An 8,358-nucleotide genomic window follows, 5' to 3' on the forward strand; every position below is an offset into this window, starting at 1 on the left:
AAAAAAAAAAAAAAAACACAGGCTGGCCTTGAATTTACTACGTGAAAGAGCTTCTGCTCCTCATGCCCACACCTCCCATTGATGGGGTTACAGGCATGTGCCACCACGTTTATGTGATGCTGGGGATTGAACTCAGGGCTTCGTGGATACTAAGCAGGTCCTACACTAACAGAGTTACATTCACAGCTCACTTGTTTTTCACTGTTTCTTATGGAAAACATTTAAATATCTGTCAGTGTAGAAAGATGAATAAGAGCCATCCAGGTATGCGTCATTCAACATCAACCATTTGAATTTTGTGTCATCTAAACTCCATTCTCCTCTAATTATTAACACTTTGAACCTAATACCATATAGCGTACCATTTCTTTCAAAAAAAAAAACTGTCAATATGCCATATATCTCTAAATGATAAGGATTCTTTTATAGACAGAAACATGTACACCAAGTCATGATCACACCTCAAATTCATCGACAATTTCTTCATATCAAATATCCTACCAGGGATGTCTGTGCTGGTTTTCACTGTCACCTTAACACAACCTAGAGAGACACCTGAAAAGTGAGTTAATGATGAATAATTTAGATCAAATTAGCACATGAGCATGTCTGGGGGGGTGTCTAATTGATGTAGGGAGATCCAGACCATTGTGGGTAGCACCATTCCCTAGGCAGAGGACCTTAAACTATATAAGACAGGAAAAAGGGAGACGAAAGCAAGCAAGCAAAGGTGCATTCATTCTCCTCTTGATCTGAGGGCATTAGGATTGCTCCCTTGTCCTGTAGCCTACCACTGTCTTCAGTGCTCGCTGAGGTCTGCTCACTGCCTCCATTTAATGATGGAGTCTTGTGTGCATGACCTGCTTTACAGTTTGATAGATCAGGTAACATATAGTTTGTTATAGGCAGTAACTCATACTTTGATGGGCCATGAGCAGGCTTCAGTGTCTGCTAAGGCCCAGTAGCAGGCCAAAGCCTACTTCTTTGAGACCCTATGACAGGGGTTTGGGGGATAGAATCTGGCAAGATGGCTCAGGATAAAAACACTTGTCACAACCGGGTGGTGGTGGCACACGCCTTTAATCCCAGCACTTGGGAGGCAGAGGCAGGCGGATTTCTGAGTTTGAGGCCAGCCTGGTCTACAGAGTGAGTTCCAGGACAGCCAGGGCTACACAGAGAAACCCTGTCTTGAGAAAAACGAAACAAAACAAAAATGAAAACAAAACAAACAAACAAAAAAAAAACCCACTTGTCACAAAAAACAGACAATCCCGGTGACCCGAGTTACTACTATCTCACAGTCCTGGAGTTTAGCCAACAAAAGACTTAGTCCCTTGAGGACTGTGGGGACAACTGTGCTCCTTCCAGGTTTGCATCTGACTCCAGTGATGCATGGTACTTCTTGGTTTTTCTTGTCTACAGAAATATTGCTCTCATCTCTGCCTTCATTTATATGTGGGTTTCTATGTCATAAGGACACCAGGGAAGTATATCTGCTACTCCAATATGAACACAAATGATTACCTCTGCGGAGACCCAAATTCCACATACGGTCACATTCTGAGCTACCAGAGCTACACCAAACAAATTAGAGGGTTGGGAACACAACCCTGTCCATAATATGTAAGATCCCTTGAGCCAGGGATCAGCCCAGGGACTGATCCTTAGGGAAGTCAAAGGTTTTAAAGCTGGACAGAGACAAAAGACACTAAACGAGGGAAGAGGATCGTAGTCCTACAAATAAACAAGCAAGAGGAGAAAACGTCTCAAGAATCATGGGGTGGTCATAAAGAAGATGGAGTTTTCTTTTTTTTTTTTTTTTAAAGACTTATTTATTATGTATAAGTACACTGTAGCTGTCTTCAGACACACCAGAAGAGGGCATCAGATCTCTGGTTGTGAGCTACCATGTGGTTGCTGGAATTTGAACTCTGAACCTTTGGAAGAGCAGTCAGTGATCTTAACCTACTGAGCCATCTGGCCAGCCCCCAAAGATGGAGTTTTCTGGCATCACTATACACCTTACCTCACAGGTTAGAGGGAGCAGAATTCAGAGTAAGAAGTCTGCAGTCAAGAAGTTGATAACAAAGGAAGAAAAGATAGATGGAGCAGTTCCAAACATGTCTATCAGAAAATGAGGTTGGAAAATAAAAACAGAGGGAGTACCTCATGGGAGAGTCTGTGGTGGCTTGAAACAGGCTCACACATCAGAATACTTTGCCCTTGGTTGGTGGAAGTGTTTGGAAAGGATAAGGAGGTGTGTCTTTGCTGAAGGAGATGTGTCATGGGTTGGACTTTGGCATCAAAAGCTGCCTACCAGCCTAGTGTTCTGTCTCTGCTTCATGTCTGTCAGTCAAGACATGAGCTGTCAGCTGCTGCTCCAAAGCCATGCCCGCCTGCCTGCTACCATGCTCCCTGCCAGGATGGCCATGTACTCTTATCCCTCTGCATCTGGAAGCCCCAATTAAATGCTTCTTCTATATGTTGCCTTGGTCAGTGGTGTTTTATCACAGCAATAGGAAAGTAACTAAGATAATTTTATCCTATTTCCTGAGTACTAGGATTAAAAGTGTGTGCCACCTTGCCTGGCTCATTCTTGTTTCTTTAATTATTCGTTTTACAGGCTTTTTAAAAAAGTAGGCAATTCTCCTGTCAATCATTTTACACACTCATATATATTTAAATTAATTCTTTTGGGCAGTGCTGGTTGGAACCTGTGATGGTTTGTATAAGCTTGGCTCAGGGAGTGGCACTATTAGGAGGTGTGGCCTTGTTAGAGTAGATGTGTTGTTGTGGACATGAACTTAAGGTCCTCATCCTAGCTGCCTGGAAGTTAGTCTTCCGCTAGCAGCCTTCAGATGAAGATGTAGAACTCGCAGCTCTGCCTGCACCAGGCCTGCTAGATGTCACCATGCTCCTACCTTGATGATAATGAAGTGAACCTTTAAACCACTTGCCTTGGTCATGGTGTCTCTTCACAGCAATAAAACCCTAACTAAGACAGAAGCTATGGCTTCAAACATGGCAGACAAGCATTCCACTACTGAGTTACATCCCCGAGTTCTCTTTTTATTTATTTCAAGGCAGGATCTCACTAAGTTGCACAGGCTGGCCTTGAAATTGGATTCACCATGGCTCTCTCTGATTTCCCAGTGCTGGGAAAGACCTGTGTCACTAAACCATATATTTTTAGATATTCTCAAAATCCCCAACTCTGTGAATTGAAGGGAAATAGAGTTAAATTTGGTTTGAGGTCTTGAGAGAAAGAACTCTCAAAGATTTCATCCAAAATAACACTGTTTGTGACAGCCAATGTTTGAGCCAGCGGCCCACTGCCAGCGGAAGCTACGTCACATTTGCCTTGGAAGGTCTCTGGGGAGGCACTTGAACAGCCTGAGGACTTTCTATAAAATGGCTCTTCAGCTGAAAATCTAGGCTCTCCGCTTGCAGTGTCCCTGTGTATAGAGAGCCTCTTGTATTCTCTGCCCATACCAGAATTAGAAAGAGAGCAGCCACACTCATGAATTCAGCTATGCAGGAGTAGTCTCCAAGAGATTGGCACTTAGCAAACAAGAAGGGGTAAGCATGCACCAAACTCAAATGTTTGTGAGGAATCTAAGCCCAACAAAATAGTCCAGCTACAAAAGCCATACTGGCTTTTCAGAGACCATTGTCTAATTTTTTGGAACTGGACTCCAGCCAGATCACCTTTATTCTAGAAGATGATTTTTATCAGGCACTGACGTCTACCACGTCACACTGTTGGCCAGCCATGGTGCTAACGAAGAGCTCTCGCAATAAGAGCAGGTGATTTGAAGTTGCTCCACAAGAGAGGCCCTTGCTTTCCTCCACCTCCCACATCCCACAGTGGACGCCACTGATGGTGACATCACTGTGGTCTGCATCCCAGCACACGGTGATCTAATTCAAGGATCTTGGAAGCAGGATCCTTCCTGCCGTGGAAATTCCCACTTCCTCCTGGCCATGGGTATCTCTCACAATGTGATTTGGTGACACTGGTACCATTGGCTCTTGCTGTTGTCCTGTGGGTGGTGCCCTGGGACACAGAGCGGTGACAGCCATAGTGATTTTTTTCCTCAGCCTCACTCATCCCCACAAGGACCCTTGAGGGAAGAGTCCTCCAGCAGCCTCTTTTCTACTCAACATTCCTTGGCTGTGCCTCGGTTTCTCTTCAGAGCAGACCCACTTCACAACACAAAGGAGATGTAGGAAGAGAGCATTTCACCACAGAGAACAGGACAGCCGAGTTTTCCACAGGCAGGTTTTTCCTGAGTTCCTAAGCATTTTACTTCCGTGTGACTGCACTGGGTTGGGTTTTTTTCCCCCCTTTAAAAATTTTTTAGTGTTTTCCCTCATTTTTCACACAAAAAAATTATCAGCTTATTTCTTTTCTCCCTCCACATTTACTATTTGTACACTGTTATTGTACACTGGTTACAGTCCTAGAACACTTAGAAATCCTAGAAGCCTAAGGGGGTTCTCGACCTTCCTAATGCTGGGTGAGACCCTTTAAACCAGTTCCTCACTCTGGGTGGTGGTGGCGCATGCCTTTAATCTCAGCACTTGGGAGGCAGAGGCAGGTGGATTTCTGAGTTCGAGGCCAGCCTGGTCTACAGAGTGAGTTCCAGGACAGCCAGAGCTACACAAAGAAACCCTGTCTTGAAAAACCAAAACCAAACCAAACAAACAAACAAAAAAACCAGTTCCTCACATTGTAGTGACTCTCACTTCCCCCACCGCCAATCATAAAATTATATCATTGCTACTTAGTAATTGTAATTTTGCGGCTGTTATGAATTATAATGTAAATATCTGATATTTAGGATATCAGATATGAGACCCCCAGTAAAAGGGTTGTGTGCCCCTCTAAGGGATCGTGACCCACAGGGTGAGAACTGCTATCTAAGCTGTCTCCCTCAAAGCCAGGGGCAGCACACGGAGCTCCAGTCTCTGGACCTGTTCCTGTCATTGCAGCCTTCCAGTCACTCCCGTCACTCCCGTCACTTCGAGGCCTCACCCATGCCCGCCCCATCTGCATTAGGCAATAAACTCCTTTTGAAGATCATTTGTCTCCTCTCAGTGGGTCTTGAGGACCTAAGATAAAGGCTTTCCCACATAGAGTTGAAGGCATCGCTCCTTCCCCCCACCCCCCCCACCCCCGCAGCCTCCAGTCTCCATCAGGTAGCTTAAGCAGCAGCATCGTTAAGTTATGACTTTGGTTTGCCACAGACTGTACTAAGGTGGGAGCTTGATTCCAGGTTGCTGGCAGGAGTTGGCTGTGCTCCCCATGGGGCTGTGGACAGTCTGGAAGAAGCAATGAAGGAAAGATGAGAGATAAAGTGTGTCGCGGTAGGAAAGAAGTTAGACGTTGGGGAGACAGACCCAGCAGTGTCTAGCTCCGAATCTGGTCCCTTTCGGTTTCATGCAGTCAGAACTGGTAGGAGAAATGAACATGTACCTCATTTCTCAAGAACCTTAGCTGAAAGTTACTCTTGGAGGACACACTTTTCTGTTCACTAAACAAAACTGAATCTGACCACAAACACTGTTGTGCCAACACTAGCAGTGTGCATAATAAGGCTGAGCCTGAAGTTGCCAATCACTGGGCTAGGAGGCTGACAAGCCCCGCCCCTCTAGTTGTCTATCAACTTCACCTTAAAATGCCCTTAGTGTTTCGATGCTCATAACTTTCTCTCCTTTCTAAGAGAAGCACCCACAATGTGTTTGGCCCCCATAAAAACTAGTGAGCAGATGCTGAAGAGGATGGCTCAGTGGCTAAGAGCATTGGCTCCCCCTCCCCTAGGGACTTGGGTGGGATTTCTAGCACTTACCCAGCAGCTCTCAACAGTCTGTAACTCCAGTCTGATACCTTCTCACCTCTACAGGCACAAGGCATACGCTCAGCACATACACACACAGGCAGACAAAAATAAGCAAGCAAACAAAAAACATTGTAATTAAAGGGTGGGGGAGCTACAGAATCGAGTCCCAGGAAGTCACGGCCATCGGGATTGTTAGAGAAGATGAAAAGGGAGACACACACCCTGGATGATCACAATCTCGCTCAGCGGCCCTCCTGTCCATTTCTCCTGTCTTTAGCCTCTGCACTCCTAAGCCCCTCCCCCTCCAAGAAGGAGCTTCGAGCTTGAGGCCCTCTAGCCTATCAGGATTTCCAGCTCTTGAATGAACTTGATTCCCTCCTATCAACTTGTCATCCAAATCCTGGCCTCTGAGGAGCAGCAGCCCAGATCTGAACTCCAACAACACCCTCAAAAATCATCTTAACTAGAGTTTGAAAGGCCCAAATTCAAAGCCCAAGGCAGACATACGGCCCAAGGGCCTCCCATACTCACACGGGAAACATCGTCACCGTGAAAGAGCCTTCTTGTAGAGGGTATCTTTTGCCGTCTCCTGGACTACGGTACTTTTTCAAATGAAATCAGATACATAGATAAAATGAGACGTGTGGAGACATCCCACCGTGTTGGCCATCTCCAACTTCAGCTACTACCATAGAGCCTGACTACAAACATGATTATTCTGAAGGGTTTTTGTTTCTTTTTTTCTTCTTTTTTTTTTCTTTTAGAATGTGTAACTAAACACTGTTTGAACTACTTGAAAAGAAAATCTTGAGAAAGTTCCTGTAGAATGTCTAGCTTTGAGTAACATAACTTCCTGGTACACTCCCCAAAGTAAACCTAAAACAAAAAAGTATGAAAGGATTACTGGCTTTTGAGAATTCTTCCAGTGCACACTTATTGAAAACAGTAATTCTGCTGATCCTTAGAACTGTCCCTGAGCCCTTTCTTTGGGAATTAACAAATCGTCGGAGAGTAGTCAGTCCATCCTATACTATAACAAAGTATATTTCTGATAAGAGAATATTTGTCATTGTCTCACAAAACACTTAATCTCTTGGTACTGGAGAGATGGCTCTGCAGTTAAGAGCACGGTTTGCTCTACCAAAGGTCCTGAGTTCAATTCCCAGTACCTACGTGGTATCGCACAACCATCTCTAACTGTAGTGCCAAAGGATCCAATGCCCTCTTCTGGTATGCAGATTACATGCAGACAAATCACCCATATACTTAATATAAATACATGAATAAATAAATCTCTTTAAAAACATTTACTCCCAGCCCAAACAATATCTGATAAAAGAGAAAAGGAGGGAGGGGCTGGCTGGACCTTTAGCCTCCCCCCTACCCTGTTTCAAAGATTTAATAGGATGCTGTCAGCTTAAGTCAGTGGTGCGGCCACTAGGGAGTTAACTAAAATCTTCATAAATCCCTAGCTCTCATCATTTTGTAAAGGTAGGTTCAACTCATATCTAACATATGAAAACACACCAGGGCTAATAGATAGTTAGATAGATAGATAGATAGATAAATAGATAGATAGATAGATAGATAGATAGATAGATAGATATAGAGATATATAATGATATATATATATTCTTCCAATATACCCCCTCTCCAACAAATTCTTCAGTGTTTTCCTCTTACTAAACCTTGTAAAGAGCATCGTAAAGCAGCATTGTTATATGTCTATATTAAATATATAATTATACATATTATAATTATATGTATATAATATATATTCCTATTTAAATATTTGAAATTAATTGCTTGTCATTATTATTTTCATTGTCTCAGGCTTGTTTGTTTCACTTTTGCTGTTTTTGTACCTGTTCATATTTTGGATCTGAGCACATTTTTGTCAAGTCTCAAACATTTTGGAGACCCTTAAAAGCCTTGTGGGTTCTATGCATTGCTAGGGTGCCAACCAGATAAAGCAATGCTGCTTTACAAGGATTAGTAAAAGGAAAACATTGAAAATGTGTTGAGGAGGGGGTATATTGGGAGAAAATTCCTCTCTGGATTTGGTACGATCAGTGAACAAAATTACCACAATTTAAAGATCATAATTGGCTTTATTTGCAATTCCAGAATGGCATATGGCCTCATTCTATAACCCTGAAGAGGGTTTCCAAAGGGCTGAGTAGAAAAGTGGTCTGTATAGACAGGAAAGGATTGAAGGGAGCCAGCTGGGTCATTTCCAAATTAGTATCCTTGTGAGAAGGGGACAGAGAAACAGAACAATAGGAAACTAGGGAAACAACGATCAATTAACATAATGCTGTCTTGAAAGCATCGTCACAGGGGGATGTGACTAGAAACTGGACCACCTCCAGAGACCTTGGAAAGCCAGAGAAACAGCTTCAGTTCAGGATGATGGCATGGAGCTCAGGTAGGAGTGGCCCCGTTTTGATTTTTAGTCACAGACCAGAAGCCTGGTCCACAACAACAGCTTTTCTATTATTTATCTTTATGTTAA

The sequence above is a fragment of the Mastomys coucha genome, unplaced genomic scaffold (assembly GCF_008632895.1).
Source record: "Mastomys coucha isolate ucsf_1 unplaced genomic scaffold, UCSF_Mcou_1 pScaffold20, whole genome shotgun sequence".
In the NCBI taxonomy this organism is placed as follows: Eukaryota; Metazoa; Chordata; class Mammalia; order Rodentia; family Muridae; genus Mastomys; species Mastomys coucha.